At 37.6% G+C, this 19821-nt stretch overlaps 1 protein-coding gene and 1 non-coding gene across 12 annotated transcripts in view; one reads left to right on the top strand and one right to left on the bottom strand.

Moving 5' to 3' along the window:
* LOC126088583 (titin) overlaps positions 1-19821 on the top strand; it is a 1213778-nt gene that overhangs the window by 1071246 nt on the left and 122711 nt on the right. The gene's annotated exons all lie outside the window — the stretch shown is intronic.
* Positions 7145-7219, bottom strand: Trnal-caa (transfer RNA leucine (anticodon CAA)). The gene has a single exon. It is a non-coding gene; the product is annotated as a tRNA-Leu (tRNA).

Here is a 19821-nt window from a genome sequence, read left to right as displayed (position 1 = left end):
GTTCTCTGACCAACATTTGTTTGATAATTCTTCTAACGTTTCACAAGCACAAGTGGCTAGCGTTGTCAAAGCATCACCCTCAATTGCTGATGGTGGACTTGGAGTCAAGCTCACAGCTGCAGATTATATGTACCTGGCATGTCAACATCCAAGAGTTTTTCTGTGGTCATTTCTGCTGTGGTTCTGCCCTTGCTACCTGCAACAGTTTTTTTCTACAGCACGGGAATCCAGGATCTGTTCATCTGGAGGCTTTCTTCTTTCTTGTTGAGCTATTGTCTTGTTTCCTTTTATCCTTTGCCAATCTGAGGCCACCTTTGACCTCCTTTGTCAATTTATAAATAGTCTTGTTTGCGTAATGTATGGCCGATTCTGTCTGCCACTCTAGGAGTGTATGGTAGAAAAACTGTACATCGAAACATCTGCATCTACATTCAGACTTAAGTGCCTAGCAGAGGGTTCATTGAACCATTTTCATACTACTTCTCTACCATTCCTCTCTTGAATGGCGTGTGGGAAAAAGGAACACCTAAATCTTTCCGTTCGAGCCCTGATTTCCCTTATTTTATTACGATGTTCATTTCTCCCTACATAGGTGGGTGTCAACAAAATATTTTTGCTTTTGGAAGAGAAAGTTGGTGATCGAAATTTTGTAAATAGATCTCGCCACAAAGAAAACTGCCTTTGTTTCAGTGACTGCCACCCCAACTCATGTATCATATCAGTGACACTCTCACCCCTATTGCACGATAACATGAAACAAGCTGCCCTTCTTTGCACTTTTTCGATGTCCTCCTTCAATCCTACCTGGTAAGGATCCCATACCGCACAGCAATATTCCAGCAGAGGATGGACAAGTGTAATGTAGGCTGTCTGTTTAGTGGGTTTGTCGCATCTTCTAAGTGTTGTGCCAACAAAGTGCAGTCTTTGCTTCACCTTCCCCACAATATTATCTCTGTGGTCTTTCCAATTTAACTTGCTCATAATTGTAATTCCTAGATATTTAGTCGTACTGACAGCCCTTAGATTTGTGCGATTTATCGTATACCAAAAATTTATCAGATTTCTTTTAGTACTCATGTGGATGACCTCATGCTTTTCTGTGTTTAGTGCCAGTTGCCACTTTTTGCACCATACAGAAATTCTCTCTAAACCATTTTGTAATTGGAATTGATTGTCTGATGATTTTACTGGACAGAAAATTACAGCATCATCTGCAAACAATATAAGGAGGCTCCTCAGATTATCACGTAGATCCTTTATGTAAATCAGGAATAGCAGAGGGCCTATGACACTACCTTGCGGAACACCAGATATCACTTCTGTTCTACTCGATGGTTTACCATCTATCACTATGAACTGTGACCTCTCTGAGAGGAAATCATGAATCCAGTCACACAACTGAGACAATACTCCATATGCAATCAATTTGATTAATAATTGCTTGTGAGGAACAGTATCAAAAGCCTTCTGAAAATCTAGGAATATGGAATCGATTTGAGATCTTTTGTCACCAGCACTCATTACTTCATGGGAATAAAGAGCTAGCTGTGTTGCACAAGAATGATTTTTTCTGAATATGTGTTGGTTATGTATCAATAAGTCATTTTCTTCAAGGTGATTCATAATGTTCAAGTACAGTATATGCTACAAAATCCTACTGAAAATTGATGTCAGTGAAATGGGTCTGTAATTCAATGGGTTACTCCTATTTCCTTTCTTGAATATTGGTGTGACCTGTGTTACTTCCCAGTCTTTAGGAACAGATCTTTTGTCAAGTGAGTGGTTGTATATGATTGCTAAGAAAGGCGCTATTGTGTCTGCATACTCTGAAAGGAACCTGATTGGCATACCATCTGGAACTCTCTTAAGTGATTTGAGTTGTTTCATAACACCTCAGATATCTAATTTTATGTCACTCATGCTAACAGCTGTTCTGGTTTTGAATTCTGGAATATTTACTTTATCTTCTTTCATGAAGGAATTACAGAAAACTGTATTTCGTAACTCCGCTTTAGTGACACCATCATTGGTAACATTTCCATCGCTATCGCGCAGTGACAATATTGACTGTTTTTTGCCACTGGTGTACTTTACATACTACCAGAATCTCTTTAGGTTTTCTACCATATTTTGAGGCAATGTTTGATTGTGGAAACTATTAAAAGCATCTCACACTGACGTCCACACTAAATTTCAAGCTTCCGTGAAACTTAGCCAGTCTTGGGGATTTTGCATTCTTCTGAATTTGGCATGCTTTTTTTGTTGCTTCCGCAACATTGTTCTAATGCGTTTTGTGTACCATGGTGGATCAGTCCCGTCTCTTATTAACTTATGCAGTGTGAATCTGCCTGTTGCTGTCGATTTTGTATCTTTGAATTTGAGCCATATCTGGTCTATGCTTACATAATTTGCTTGGAAGGAATGGAGACTCTCTGTTAGGAAGGCATCAAGCGAATTTTTATCTGCTGTTTTAAATAGATATATTTTTTGTTTATTTTTAGTGGTTTTGATTGATATGGTTTTAAGCCTCGCTACAATGACCTAGTGTTCACTAATCCCTGTATCCCTCATGACACTCTTTATTAGATCAGGATTATTTGTGGCTAAGAGGTCAAGTGTGTTTTCACAACCATTTACAATTCGTGTATGCTCATGAACTAACTGTTCAAAGTAATTCTCAGAGAAAGCATTTAGTACAATTTCGGAAGATGTTTACTGTCTTCCACCGGCTTTGAACATGTATTTTCGCCAACAAATTGAGGGTAGATTGAAGTCTCCATCAAATATAACTGTATGAGTGGGGTACTTATTTTTAATGAGACTCAAGTTTTCTTTGAACCGTTCAACTATTATATCGTCTGACACAAACACACCACCATCTACTTTATTTAATCTATCCTTTCTGAACACGGTTTGCGCCTCTGTAAAAATTTTGGCAGAATTTATCTCCGTCTTTAGCCAGATTTCTGTTCCTATAACGATTTCAGCTTCAGTTCTTTCTATCAGTGCTTGAAGCTCTGGTACTTTTCCAGCACAGCTACGATAATTTACAACTACAATACCGACTGTTGCTTGGTCGATGCTCGTCGTTTCTTTGCCCTGTACCCTTTGAGAATGGAGCCCTTTTTGATCTTTACCGAGACTGTCTAACCTAAAAAACCACCCAGTCCACGCCACACAGCCCCTGTTATCCATGTAGCTGCCTCCTGTGTGTAGTGGACACATGACCTATTTAGCAGAACCTGAAACCCCACCACCCTATTGTGCAAGTCGATGAATCTGCAGCCTACATGGTCGCAGAACCATCTGAGCCTCTGATTCAGACCCTCCACTTGGCTCTGTACCAAAGGTCCACAATTGGTCCTGTCGACGATGCTGTAGATGGTGAGCTCTGCCTTCATCTTGCTAGCAAGACTGGCAGTCTTCACCAACTCAGATAGCTGCCAGAAACCAGAGAGGATGTCTTCCAATCCATAGCGACACACATCATTAGTGCCAACATGAGCCACCACCTGCAGTTGGCTGCACCCTGTGCCCTTCATGGCATCCAGAAGGATCCTTTCCACATCTTGGATGACTCCCCGCCAGTGTGCACACGGAGTACACATTGCCTTCCTTCCTGTCCTTAGCTGCCATATCCCAAAGGGGCTCCATCATGTGCCTAACATTGGAGCTCCGAATGACAAGCAATCTGAATTTGGCATGTTTTTTTTTTAATTTAATTTAATTTACTGCAGAATTCAAATTCATTGAATGTGACTGAACACAAGAATGATATATGAATAGTCAATGTTGTGTCAGTCATGCATTTATTTTCTGCAATTCATCTGGCAGTATCAAGCATTCAGAACTGACAAGTAACTTGTTCACCCCTTCAATGCCTACTATATAGGGTAATGAAAAGTCTGGTAAAATGTAAATAATGTAAGGTATAAAGGTAACAACTCATTGAATAGTAGAGGTGCTGAGTCACCTAAAGCCAAACAAACAAATTTGGGAACTTAGGGATTAGCCTACACTACCTGCACTCGCTCATGAACATGAGAAGGGTCAGTTTGGGGTAGTGTTGGAAAAGTCTGTTCTAAAAGTTCTTGATGTTGTTTATGTGCCTTTCAACAGCTCTGCATCATATTTGATGTTTTTAAGAACAAGAAGAAAACATTTGGATGAGAACAGTCTGTCAGCAGATATTCTAAACTGAACACCATTTCACGTTACTGAAAGTAAAAGAAAAAAATTGCTAACAGTAGAACTATAGAAATAATTTATAAATTATGAAGTGCAGCAATCAGTTGTCTTTTTTTTTTCAGGTTTTATTTAGAAAATCCAGATTTCAGCTAGTGCCTGCCATTATCAATGCATTATTTTCTAGTCTCAATGCATCAGTTCCCTGTTGTTTAGGCGTCAGTTCACAGATCTTTGGATACTACTGAGTAGTATTCAAAGAACTGTGACTGACACCTGAACAACAGTTCACAGATCTTTGGATACTACTGAGTAGTATTTGAAGAACTATGACTGATGCCTGAACAACAGGGAACTGAAATGCATTGAGACTTGATAATAGTGCATTGATAGTGGCAAGGCACTAGCCGAAATCTGGATTTGCCAAAAAAAAAAAAGGGGGGGGGGGGGATGGCTATTGCTGCGCTTTATAATTTATAAATCATATCACAGTTGCTGAGAGCACCCACATTCCTAATGGAAGGTAACCTGATAGAAATAATTATTTCTAATGTTGTGTGACATTACTGCACCTGTTTGAGTTCTGCTGTTATCTTGATTACCACCATATAATTCTCTTCATTTGCTTCATACCTTAAGTTCTTTAACACTTATAGGACCTACAGTGCATACTTTGCTTGAATTATTTATAGCAGCTTGTTTATACTTCCATTTGTGAAGAAAGTGCGAGCACTACCCTAACACTTGGTTGCTATTCATTCATTGGTTACACAGTATTTGTCACCTTTCATCCTGTATACCCATGTCAAAAATAAAATTTTCTTTTTGTGACTTGCTTGTAAGTTTTGATTATTTTGCACAACCTGTTAGGTGTGGCATGCACACTTTATTCATTATCTCATGCAGCTTAATGAATTTGTTTTAGTTATATTTTTTCATTTTCTGCCTTTGTATTGAAAAAAGGCATGGTTTTGATGTATTTATCAGAGTTAGTTCATGTCAAAATGTCAAACTTAGTGTCTGGGAGACCTTTTTTGTAAAATAATAGAGACTATAATTTGTTATTTAGACATTTTACTTTTTTAATCATGCTGTCATCATTGTCAGCATGTGGATCCAAGTGAATTTGTCGAAACCTTTATTTTCATTCCAATTATATTTAGCAAAACTTTCATTTTAAATTTGACTCACACTTCCTTGTGTAATGTACAGTGCCAGACTTCATCACTTTGTTTGAAAGCTGATCACTTTTCTTCCAGAACTGATGAGTCAGTGGTGTACTACACGCTAGAGGCATCTATTAATGTGAATGACTGTTTGTGGAATTAAGAAATGTTTTTTCAGCTGGAATTACTTTCTGTTCAGTCCAGATAATGAAAGCTGTAGGAGACGTAAAATATTAGTATAAGACCCAAAGATATGGTCATGAAGTGTCTGTAATCCTAGTGATAATTGCTGAAGCATTTGCAACAATGTCCAAGAGTTTGAAGCAGTCTTAAAAAGCAGTGGAGCTGGTATAATACAAGATACAAAAAGCTGGCGTAAATAGAAATAGACAACAGTGAGATTTTTGGGGTGCATCTAAGTGATATAGAAAATATATGCAACCTTTAAATGGAGGTTATGTATTCGCTGCAGTAGACAAAAAAGTCAAATCCAGCAAGATAGAAATTAAAGCTGCATGCTTGATTGTTTAGGCAAATACTGAGCAAGTCTTTTTCAACACTTTTGGCCTCTAATGACAACATTAAGCTTGTAATTTTTTATTCATTTACCCATTTCAGGCATAGCCCATCATCGGAATATCAGAGAAAATAAGCTAATATAGTCATACAGTTTCGATCATAATGTTGATGTGCTCAACGGACTGCATATTGCACCAGTGTTACGATTGTAATCATATGACCCATTACTCTGTATTAAGTTATTTTGTATGATGTTCTGATGAGGGTCTGTGCACCAAATGCATAAATAAATAAAATTTTAACAAGAACTGGACTGTTGTGATTAGTGGACAGAAAGCCATGGAAAAAGATGTGCTCAGTATTTATACAATGGTCGCCAGGCTCCCATGTAATTTTATGTTGCAAATTAAACTTATTTGGACAGGACTCACAGAGGGTGAGCATCACCTTTTAGTTGAGTCCTTCCATTGACCACCCATTCATCCGTAGATGTAACTGAAAACCTTATAGAAACCCTCAACATGCTAATACATATGTTCCCTGCTCATGTTTTCTTTATTGGAGGAAATTTTAACCATCAAATTATTGTAAGTCTGCAGGCTTCTGTGGCCATTGTCATTGAAGTTAAAATCTTCTAGGTTATTAGGCCACGTCATGTTTCTTCTAAAATGTTCGACGTTGCGACCCCTCTGCTGGGATCTTCCTCAGGATCTTTAGGTGTCCACTACTGCTAGAACACTGTTCTGTGTTTCCGTGGTGCTCTCTCATGAGTCAAACAAACCTGTGCCAATTTATATTGCCATTCTTTGTTTACTTTCAATATCTATTGTCAGTCCTATTTGATATGTTGGAATGGCTTCCACACATTAGAGAAGTACTCTAAGATAGGACACACAAGAGATATTTTAAGAAATCTCTTTTTATACTGTCTGCATATTTTGTAGGATCCTGCTAATGAACTAAAGTCTGCCAGCTGCTTTACCTAAAATGAATGTATGTGATGATTCCATTTCATATGCCTTAAAATTGTTACACCCAGGCATTTCTATGAGTCGAATGATTCCAGATGTGACCCACTGATTTTGTAGTCATTGTATACATTTCTGAATATTGAAAAAAGTTGCTAATTGTTGCATCACTTTAAAATATTATCAATATCTGACTGTATATTTGTGCAGTTTCTTCAGATAGTATTTCATTATAGATACCTGCATTATCTGCAAAAAGTCTGAGATCATTATCAGTATTGAAACTTCCTGGCAGATCAAAACTGTGTGCCGGACCGAGACTCGAACTCGGGACCTTTGCCTTTTGCGGGCAAGTGCTCTACCAACTGAGCTACCCAAGCACGACTCACGCCCAATCCTCACAGCTTTACTTCTGCCAGTACCTCGTCTCCTACCTTCCAAACTTTACAGAAGCTCTCCTGCGAACCTTGCAGAACTAACACTCTTGAAAGAAAGGGTATTCCAGAGACATGGCTTAGCCACTGCCTGGGGGATGTTTCCAGAATGAGATTTTCACTCTGCAGTGGAGTGTGCGCTGATATGAAACTTCCTAGCAGATCAGAACTGTGTGCCAGACTGAGACTCGAACTCGGGACCTTTGCCTTTCGCGGGCAAGTGCTCTACCAACTGAGCTACCCAAGCACGACTCACGCCCCATGCTCACAGCTTTACTTCTGCCAGTACCTTGTCTCCTACCTTCCAAACTTTACAGAAGCTCAGTGTACACTCTGCTGCAGAGTGAAAATCTCATTCTGGAATTATCAGTATTGTCTGCCTAGATCCCAGCATTCTTCTCTTGGGCACACCTGAAGTTACTTCTACTTCTGTTGATGATTCTCCATCAGAGATACATGGTGTGTCCTCCCTATGAATAAATCCCAATTTCAGTCACAAATTTTGTTTGATACCCCATACATCATACTTTGGTTAATAAACTTCCAAATTGCACTGATTTTCAGAAGTCAAGAAATAATACATGTGATTGCAGGCTTTCTTGGTGCATTCCAATGATAAAATATTTTCAGGTGATCAGCAGTGTGTTGGCACCTTCAGGCAAAGATGGTGGGTAGGAAACTCACTGAAACATTGCAACAAGGCAATGCCATGCCTTGGGTGATCATCTGAGAAGATCTTATCACTTAAGAAATAATGCTTGTACCTGACTGCCTTGATCTATGGCTCTCAGGATGTCATGTAAGGCAAATGCAGTTTGGGTCTCACATGATCAGTGTCCTTGGTACCCCTGCTGGTTGGCACATAGGATATCATTCTGTTTGAAATATCTCATTATGTTTAGCTCAGAATATGTTTTAGGTTTCTGCAACAGACATAATCATTATTGGATGTTAGTTTTGTAGTCACTTCTGCTAACCTTCTTGTAGATAAGTATGATCTGTGCTTTCTTGCAATCAGTGGGCACAGTTCATAGTTCAAAGGTTCTGTGTTATATTTTAATAAATGTAAGAGTTTCCTCAGCTCGAAATTCTGTATAGATTCTGACAGAGGTTTCATTACACCTTGAAATATTGTTTGATTTTAGTAATTTTAACTGTTTCTGTATACCACTGACACTAATACATCACTCAGCTTTACACTGGTGTGAGAAGTAAGTTGGCATGGTACTTATGTGTTCCTTAGTAAAGGAACATTTGAAAACCTAGTTCAGTGCTTCTGTTTTTGATTTGCTAAACTTGATTTCAGTTCCTTTGCCATCTGTGAATGTTAGACTCTAACTTTGGTGCCATTGACAGCTTTTACTTTTACCAATAATCTCTTTGGCTTTTCCGAGAGGTATTGTCACAGTAGTCATTGAAAGTTTCACAGATTGTCTTCTTCACAGCCAAATGTGTTTCAGTCAACATCTGTCTATCTCTAGTGATGTGCTATGATGAGAAGAGGTGTGTTTTGAGATTGAATGTTTTTTGAACAACCAAAATGCCGACTTATATAACTAGACTCTCTGTCAAGTCATCAGCTGTGAAGAAATGGGCCAACACCGTCTTCAGGTTCCATTGTCACAGCTTTATTTTCTCTAGTTGATTGTTAAAAATCTGTAAGCACTCCTCATATTCCTCCTACTATGCTGCATATGCACATTAAATTAAATTTCATTATTTGACCATTCTTCTTGGTGTTGCAATTTTAATGGTTGTCAGTGTATTTTGTGATCCTAGATTTGATATACTGCATTCTGTCATTGCTGTGAGTAAACGCAGGCAGACTCCCACTTTAGTTACATTTCCTATTACATCAACATATCAAATTTTGATCTGTCACTTTACAGTACTTTCTTTAATGTTTTAGAATTTATCAGTGGGTTAAACCATTATGACATCATACATCATAGCTTAAACTCCTTGTTTGATTATTTCCAAGTATATGGCTTAAAGGAATATTCTGCATCATCTCTATTCATTTTATATTAAGTAGACTGATAGTAGAACACTATTCTAAGGTGTTCCATTTCAAAAAAATGTGAATGCATTAGATGGCTGGATCTATCTGACAATATGAACATGAACAGGACTATACCTTGATTAAAACAACATTGTTGATGTTTCAGCTAGTTGAGTGGCAGGTGGCAGCTTTCAGCCAGTTGTAGTTGTTTCTTGAGCACTGTGTTCTTGCAGTGTAGTCGATTTTGTGGGTAAACACAGAGCCTTGTTGTGATTGACTGGCTATGAACGATCATCACTGTCCTTCACCACTGAAATCTGTCAGTCACACAGCTATTTTATTTGAGCTGCAGTTTAATGGAAGTTGTATGTAAGAGAAGACTACTTTGTATGCATATTAGACTGTGATGGCAGAATGAGCCATTTAACATCGAGCAATGACTGACACAGTTCAGCACATTTGTCAGTAACCTGTTTTGTATGCCCCAGATGGATTCTTGATAGTAAATTTGAAGCCTCTGAGTGAGAACTCTAATATTTGGGATCAGAAATAATATGAATTGAATGTACAGTGAAATGTGTGATCTGTGAGAGAACAGTGTCAATTCAGTGCTCCAAATATACTACATGATATGGATTACAAAGATGTCTTTCAAATAATTGGCATTCAGTGATGGCACAGCACAATAGGAAAGGCTAGGTCATTACAGGTACATCTATAAATAAGGTATTTCAATAGCTAATCATGCTTGGACAATTTTTAATTTAAACAGTGGAATCTTGCTCATAGTGCAATGGACTTACCTTCTCCAGCTTATCTATCATGATGTTTGTGATAAAAGGACATTCGCAATTCATGTTACAAAATGTATAGTGTCTCAGTACGCTTGAAGCATTTGCATGGACATAGAACAAAGGAACCACATTGCAGGCTGAATTACCTGTGCTAGTTGGAATATACATATAATATGGTGAAAAGATCACCAGAGGTTCCACAACACAAATATAAAGAGTGTTACTATTACTACTACTACAACTACATTACTACATTGTTCTGTTTTATGTGTCCTCTGAAGAAGGTTGTAAAGTCATAAGCTGAGATACCATTTTCCATTCCTTCAGCTACACATCTACCATTCATCTCATCCACTATACTGTGAGTGGTTGGTTATCTTACTTGTTGCAAAATGTTACATCTGCACTGTGTATGCATTGAAATCCTGACTTGGATTGACTGTGCTGTGTTGTAGTAACAGGAAGATTTTCACAACATAATTTTTCACTAAAAAATTAGAGAATTGAGGGATTCCAAATTACTAAATCCTATAATCATCCAAAATTGTAGTAATGGGTGCCAAATTACTAAAGCCTGTAGTCCATGCATCATTGTGCATTCTGGAGGTATAGAAATAAATAAAACTATCAATTGTTGGGGGGATTGTCACTCAGTGTCAGGTATCGTCATTGAATGAGGTCTGTTGCATTTACCGAGTGAGGTGGTACAGCGGTTATCACACTGGACTCACGTTCAGGAGGACAATGGTTCAAACTCGCATCTGATCATTGTGGTCTAGGTTTTCTGAAATTTCTCTAAATTGCTTAAGGTAGATGCTGGGATGGTTCCTTTGAAAGTGCATGGCTGATTTCCTTTTCCATCTTTCCCTAATCTGAGTTTGTGCTCCATCTCTAATGACTGCACTGTCAGCGGGATGTTAAACATCGATCTCTTCATTCTCCTCTGTTGAATGCATCAGTTGAGATAGCACTAATGCTCTTCTGTTCTTGTAACAGTTTCTTGCACATCCACACACAATCACAGTGATTCTCATTCTCCAAACTTTGGCTGTTTTGTGATGGTTTGTGGTATAAACATAACATACTGCAATATAATTTCAGTGGGATCAACCTCAGAAACATGGTTTTGGTAACAAAAAGAACAGGGGTAACCTTACACAGAATAGTTCAAGAATTGAATGATTGATTAGTACATAAACGAGATTTATTATAGAAGAGAGAAGGTCTTGCAAGAGGTTAGCTATGTTGGTCTGCACTGAAAAAAGTATAAATTGTACTTTATTTGTTTAAATGTACTGTAAATGATATGCAGACTGCTGTAATCATATTTAAGAAGAGAGAAACAATATGTACTGAATATATTGGCAAATTTGGTGGTACATGTATACAGTATGATTCATCACAAAATTTGACAATATATTGTGTGTTAATTAGCTCTTTCTTCTTTAATTTGATGATGAAAGTATGCATATATGTACAACTTTCAGTTGATGTGTATAAACAAAGTGCAATTTAGACAGTTCTTTCATTGTATAAATACATAAGATTGAAAATGTTGCTAAGCTTTCAGACAATGCCTTTTCTAAGAGCCACAAAACAAACATATATATTCTGTGCTCAAGGAGATGAATGAATTCCAAGGGGCATGGAGGGAACAGAGGTAGCAAGCTCTGCCCACTGACTCCGAGCACCTAAGTTGTCGATGGATGTGGGATGGTGCAGGGGTAATGAGCTGCCCTTGTCTCATGCAGTGTTGGCACTACACTTGTACATGTATCAATTTATGCTCCAAATGACATTGGTAGTGCCATTTACTGCCCACTGTACCAGTTGTCATATGCTATATATGGTGTGTCTATGAAAGTAAAAGCTCAGACAGGTGTGTAACACATGCTTACAAGATTCGTAAAACTAAAATAAATTGTTTTGTATTGAATGATGGTGTTTGTTGCTACTAATTCACAATTCATTCACAATTCAAAATTAATAGGAGCCAGTAGTAAAACTTACATTGTGGAAGTAAAAATAATGATCAATATTTTGAACATAACACTGAATTGTAAGCACCCATGAATCACTCAGAATCAGTCTCACTATATTCCTCGCCTGTGCATAATGAGTTATCATCATTACTACTATCTGATTCAGCAGTACCAATAACTGATCAATAAATGATTTTGTCTACCGAAAATTTGATGGCACCATCACATCTCCTATAGTCTTCCAGTTGTTGGACCTTCCTGCAGTACCCTTCCCAGTCATCAGCAGTTACTAACAATAGGGATTCACTCATAATCTTAAATAGATTGTCATTGGACATGTCCTGCAAAATGTTGCACTTCATGTACAGTCTTTCCAATTTGGCCATTGCCGGTTACAATGCAATTAAATCACACTGAACAACATATGGCTTTCTAGTAGGTCTATGTCTGTGACTTAAAGGAAACAAATCCTGCTTCCTCATGCCCTCATTGCAGGTAACACACCTTGTCCTTGCTTTGTGATTATACCAGGTTGTCCACTTGTCTGACATAGTATGGAGCATTGTCTGCCACAGTGACTTCCTTTGGAGAAAGATTTGGGAGGGCCATATTCACAATGCATCCACAATTAATAGAATAAAAATAATGATGACAGCCATTTCCATACAAATGTAAAAAAAACTGGCTTGTGACAGGACTCATTCACATTACTTTCAGCATACCAGCAAGGTAGTTTAACCATGACACTACAGTGTTGGTTCAGTTGCAGTTTTAGTCATCTAGTGGGTCACAAGAATATAATTTTTATTGATTACTTGCAAATGAGGGCCCAGCATTGGAAATGATTCCAGGGTATGATATTGCCAGGAGTTCCTACAACAAGTAATGATTATTTTACACACACAAACAAAATGGCCATTTTAAAGCAGTTCAGACAAAGGGGAGGGTAGTATCCAGTCACTGTAAAAAAAAAATTGAATTACAATTTACCTCTTTTTGCCAGCCATTTCTGATGATTTCCCAGGATTGTTGTTGTTGTTGTTGAGGTCTTCAGTCCAGAGATTGGTTTGATGCAGCTCTCCGTGCTACTCTATCCTGTGAAAGCTTCTCCATCTCCCTGTACCTACTGCAACCTACATCCTTCTGAATCTGCTTAGTGTATTCATCTCTTGGTCTCCCTCTATGATTTTTACCCAATACGCTGCCCTCCAATACTAAATTGGTGATCCCTTGATGCCTCAGACCATATCCTACCAACCAATCCCTTCTTCTGGTCAAGGTGTGCCAGAAATTTCTCTTCTCCCTAATTCTGTTCAATACCTCCTCATTAGTTATGTGATCTATCCATCTAATATTCAGCATTCTTCTGTAGCACCACATTTCAAAAGCTTCTGCTCTCTTCTTGTTCAAACTATTTATCGTCCATGTTTCACTTCCATACATGGCTACACTCCATACAAATACTTTCAGAAGCGACTTCCTGACACTTAAATCTATACTTGATGTTAACAAATTTCTCTTCTTCAGAAATGCTTTCCTTGCCATTGCCAGTCTACATTTTACATCCACTATACTTCAACCATCATCAGTTAGTTTGCTTCCCTAATATCCAAACTCATTTCCTGCTTTAAGTGTCTCATTTCCTAATCTAATTCCCTCAGCATCACTCGACTTAATTCAACTACATTCCATTATCCTTGTTTTGATTTTGTTTATGTTCATCTTATATCCTCCTTTCAAGACACTGTCCATTCTGTTCAACTGCTCTTCCAGGTTCTTTGCTGTCTCTGACAGAATTACAATGTCATCAGCGAACCTCAAATTTTTTATTTCTTCTCCATGGATTTTAATATCTACTCCGATTTTTTCTTTTGTTTCCCTTACTGCTTGTCCAATATACAGATTGAATAACATCAGGGATAGGCTACAACCCTGTCTCACTCCCTTCCCAACCACTGCTTCCCTTTCATGTCCTTCAACTCTTATAACTGTCATCTGGTTTCTGTACAAATTGTAAATAGCGTTTCGCTCCCTGTATTTTATGCCTGCCACCTTCAGAATTTGAAAGAGAGTATTCCAGTCAACATTGTCAAAAGCTTTCTCTAAGTCTACAACTGCTATAAACACAGGTTTGCTTTTCCTTAATCTATTTTCTAAGGTAAGTCTTAGGGTCAGAATTACCTCACGTGTTCCAACATTTCTATGGAATCCAAACTGATCTTCCCCAAGGTCGGCCTCTACCAGTTTTTCCATTCGTCTGTAAAGAATTCATGTTAGTATTTTGCAGCCGTGGCTTATTAAACTGATAATTTGATAATTTTCACATCTGTCAACACCTGCTTTCTTTGGGATTGGAATTAGTATATTCTTCTTGAAGTCTTAGGGTATTTCCCCTTTGTCATACATCTTGCTCACCAGATAGTAGAGTTTTGTCAGGGCAGCTCTCCCAAGGCTATCAGTAGTTCTAATGGAATGTTGTCTTCTCCCAGGGCCTTGTTTCGGCTTAATTCTTTCAGTGCTCTGTCAAACTCTTCACGCAGTTTCATATCTCCCATTTCATCTTCATCTACATCTTCTTCCATTTCCGTAATATTGTCCTCAAGTACATCATCTTGTACAGACCCTCTGTATACTCCTTCCAGCTTTCTGCTTTCCCTTCTGTGTTTAGAACTGGGTTTTCATCTGAGCTCTTGATATTCATACAAGTGTTTCTCTTTTCTCCAAAAGTCTCTTTAATTTTCCTGTAGGCAGTATCTATCTTACCCCTAGTGAGATAAGTCTCTACATCCTTACATTTGTCCTCTAGCCATCCCTGCTTAGCCATTTTGCACTTCCTGTTGATCTCATTTTTGAGACGAGTGTATTCCTTTTCGCCTGCTTCATTTACTGCATTTTTATATTTTCTCCTTTCATCAATTAAATTCAATATCTCTTCTGTTACCCAAGGATTTCTATTAGCCCTTGTCTTTTTACCTACTTGATCCTGTGCTGCCTTCACTCCTTCATCCCTCAAAGCTACCCATTCTTCTTCTACTGTATTTCTTTTCCCCATTCCTGTCTAGTGTTCCCTTATCCTCTCCCTAAAACTCTCTATAACCTGTGGTTTAGTCAGTTTATCCAGGTCCCATCTCCTTAAATTCCCACCCTTTTGCAGTTTCTTCAGTTTTAATCTAAAGTTCGTAACCAATAGATTGTGGTCAGAGTTCACATCTGCCCCTGGAAATGTCTTACAATTTAAAACCTGGTTTCTAAACCTCTGTCTTACCATTATATAATCTATCTGATACCTTCTAGTATCTCCAGGCTGCTTCCATGTATACAACCTTCTTGCAACCTTTGGTTGCGAAAGCTAGAATTTTGTGTGTTTGTTTGTGTGTCTATCGACCTGCCAGCGCTTTTGTTTGGTAAGTCTCTTCATCTTTCTTTTTAGATATATTTTTTCAACCTTCTTGTATGATTCTTGAACCAAGTGTTAGGTATGACTAAGTTATGCTCAGTCCAAAATTCTACCAGGCGGCTTCCTCTTTCATTTCTTACCCCCATTCCATATTCACCTACTATTTTTCCTTCTCTTCCTTTTCCTACTATCGAATTCCAGTCACCCATGACTATTAAATTTTCATCTCCCTTCACTATCTGAATAATTTCTTTTATCTCATCATACATTTCATCAATCTCTTAATCATCTGCGGAGCTAGTTAGCATATAAACTTGTACTACTGTGGTAGGCGTGGGCTTCGTGTCTATCTTGGCCACAATAATGCATTCACTATGCTGTTTGTAGTAGCTTACCCACACTCCTATTTTTTTATTCATTATTATACCTACTCCTGCATTACCCCTATTTGATTTTGTATTTATAACCCTGTATTCACCTGACCAGAAGTCTTGCTCCTCCTGCCACCGAACTTCACTAATTCCCACTATATCTAACTTTAACCTACCCATTTCCCTTTTTAAATTTTCAGCCTACCTGCCTGATTAAGGGATCTGACATTCCACGCTCCGATCCGAACTGCCAAGCTTCAAGCATATGATCCCAGTGTAATCAGCACACCTTTGTTCAGCAGCAAAGCCTGGACATTTTATACAAGGCAAGAATATGGGTTGAACTTTTTTCATCTCCACTGTGTTAATAGTGCCCTCCCCATCTCGTGGAGAGACAGTGTCCCAAACGCTTAAAAGGGAGGGAGAACAAAATAAATTGTCTAGAATTGCACATTATATGTTAATATAATGTAACTGGATAGATTAAAAAATCTACTTCCCAACCAAATGGTGGCTGGGGAACAAACATATGTAAAGGTTAAAGAAATATTAAGCTTTTGGATTCAGTGGCTCCTCCTGCTGGCAGAAGGGTTGAAGGGGTAGGAAGAGGCATGAAGAAAGAGGAATGGTTACGTTTATGAAATTTCTGACAGAAGAAGGAGCCACTGACTCCAAAAGTTTGCAAATTTCCTTTATCTTTGCATGTGTGCATTCTCTTGCTGCCTCTAGGGGAGTAGATTTTTGTTACCCATCCAGTTACATGATATTTTCAGAAATTGATTTGTTTCACTGATACATTATATGTTGATATTTCTGTGGCCTGTTGAAACAGACAGGCAACCAAATTACCATCTCCAACCTAAAAAAAATAGCCAAAAATATTTTCTCTACCTCACAACCCACCATATCTTTGAGAAAACTTGATAACTTGATGAATAGCTGAAGCTCTGCTAATTATGAAAATATGTGTACTTCGTTAAGATGTTCATATCTATGAAACACACTGTTAGCCATTCTTCTGGTGCTCTAGGTGAGAAAATGCTCACCTTTCCACGCTAGTTTATCAAAAGTTTTAAGCAAGCAAACAGGTGATGTGTTCATAAGATTGTGATTTCATTCTTATTTATTACACATACATGAGGAACTTCACTTTTGAAGTAAGCAGAGGATGAATAGCTATGCATGCACATTAACTGTGTCATGTAAGACTAATTGTGCAGTTCTGGCTACTTCTGTATGGCATATTTGTGTACTTTCTTTGTATGTCTTCTTCAAAGCATGGTTTGATCATTATGTAAAATATATTGTTTATGGTGATATTTTTCATAAAAAGGAGAAAAAGATCATCATATTTGTTATTAAGTTTCAATTTTCTGGTTGCCTAGTTCCCACATTAAATAATTTCATTTCCACCAGATGTAGCGCTTTCCTTTTCCTATAAAGCTTGTACAGATTACTCAGCTTGAAAGTGAAACAAATTTTTCTTCTCTTTTACATTTGAAATATGATCATTTGCTCCTTTACAAGCTGTGATCACTTACTCATTTTTAAAATGTGATCATTGCCTCTCTTAGGATTATTATATTACTTTTATCGTGTATGTATGTGCTGTGCTTATAGCTGCAAATAAGAATAAAATGTATGTAAAAAAAATGCCGTATTATCACTGATTTATCGTTTTGTTCTGGATTGGTGCAGTTGTATTTATATATTTTCCTGCAGAAATTTCAATATAGTTTTGAAAAATAAAGTACTGAATTAAATATGCTATACTTTTAGCATACCAGGAGAAAAGTAGTAAGTTCAGAGACACAGGTATGATTATTTCCAGTAGTGAACACAGCTTATAATACTTATGGTTGCCTGCTGCATGCTCACACACATGCGGCTTCTCTTCACTTTGTCTGCTTGTTAAAATGAATAATACAAACAAACCAAAAGCCCTGTATGTCCTAGTGCCCTGTAGAGTACTGTAGGTTGCTGCAGTTACACACTGCTCACTACATTAATCTTACAACAGTAGGAAATCATTTCCAGAATTTCAGTGTATAGCCCAAACAATATTAATAAATCCAAAATTGTGGTTTAATACTTTCTCTTAAATACAGATTGTTACAAAAACTTTGGAAATTTGGAAATCATCATTACAAACATATTCTGGCTTAGTACTTCTCTCCTGCTGGTTTCCCCCACTAGACACATTGTTTGATGATAATTTACTGTGATGCTTTTGGTTCAGTTTTTGTATGGGTGTGTAGTAAATTTTAATGCAGTAGTTTAGTTATTTCTTGTTCTGAATGCTAAATTCTGTGAATACATAAAAATTATGATGATGTAATATTTACCGTGCATGCGTGAACTTTGGATGTTGAAGTTGTAAAATACTGGTATTTATTTTGTGCTGTGCATGTAAAAACAAAAATACATGTTGTATATGTGTTTTTTAAACATTTTATGTTTGCTTGAATTCAAATAATGATATAATTATCAATAGAAGCAGATCATCAAGTTGCACTGGTTTCTTTGCATGGAATTGCTTTGCATTGTTGTCGCAGTCCACATTGGAAATACAATAGTGACAATAGCAGTAAAGGTACTGCCACTACTGCTACTAATAGCAGTAATAATAATAAACACTTAATTATATTTTTGGTACTGATATGCTCTGAAGAAGCTAGTATACCATAAATAAAATCTGGACCTCTACTTATTTTATTTTGTCCTGGTGAGTTAACTGGAATTAAATATTTACTTGACAGTAAATATTATGATTATAAAAAAAGATCACTTGCTAAACATAGTGACAAAGCTAAAAAGCTATACTAACTCAAAAAATGACAGTAGGATATCCTCTGGCTAGCAAGGGAACATTAAATTCGTTCATGAGAAACTGCAAGAATATAGGAAAATTTTTAATGTGGCTTCTGTGTTCTCAGCCTCAGAAAAAAAGAAAGGAAACGAGTAACTTGAAGTGTTAGATAGATGTGTCTAACAAAGAACGCCTTGAGTGCGAAGGCACAAATTCAGTCTTTAGTAAGGCTCATTTAAAAGTGTTATGTAACAATTATGACAGGGAAAATGTTAACTGCTAATGACCCACCATGTGCATCAGGAGGGCAACAGAAAATGAGTGCCTGGGAGGTGCAGAGCTCAAACTTCTATGAGATGTATGTATTACACATGACTAAATGGATGTTGTTGACATTCAAGTAACGTTCAAACCAAACCATTAACTTGCACCGTGAACACAAAATGAAAAATGGCACAGCACAGTGATAACAAAAGTTTACACCATTGAAATCAAAGGCAAACTCCTTGGAAGCTTCAAACTGTGCAGGATATTCAGCTAGGAATCCACTCAAAGAATGCGTACGGAATCATATTGGTGTAACAGGATGATGGGATTAGGAATCTGATGGCATGCAAGTGAATGTGAAACAGTCCGTCGTGGAACTTATCGGGAAACTGGCTATCCTTTAAGGCATAACTAAAGATAGTGTGATAATATGTTTTATAGGCATGGAAAAAACAAACATCCGGTAGTTCCACATGGTATGAACGCCAATTGCACACACTTTTCAGGAGGGATAATTTGCTCTAAAGGAGTATGGTTTTTACACACAGACCAAGAGTCAAGGAGGAGCAAATTACTTTGAATAGCTATTGGCCAAAAATAGTGCTCATGCCATAGTTGAAGTTCTCTTATGTCCATTTTCCCAGTATTTCTCGCTGTGACATAAATGCTCACAATTGGATATCTCCAGTCCCACCCCCTGTTGCTGTTAGCAGCCAATATTGTGGTTGCATGGTAGACAATATGTGGGGCATCAGATGCCATAAACATCATTGGCCTTTTGTGATCTCACATGCAAGGGGTTCCTTGTAAGAAGAATGGAGACAGGAAGATATTCTATACTTTTTATGAATGTCTACATTTGCTCCTGAACAGTGTCAGGTAAAAATATCATATCAACAAATAACAGAAGTTCTGTGTGTCTACAGA

Source organism: Schistocerca cancellata, chromosome 6 (assembly GCF_023864275.1).
Source record: "Schistocerca cancellata isolate TAMUIC-IGC-003103 chromosome 6, iqSchCanc2.1, whole genome shotgun sequence".
Taxonomy (NCBI): domain Eukaryota; kingdom Metazoa; phylum Arthropoda; class Insecta; order Orthoptera; family Acrididae; genus Schistocerca; species Schistocerca cancellata.
This window is presented reverse-complemented; position numbering and strand designations above follow the sequence as displayed.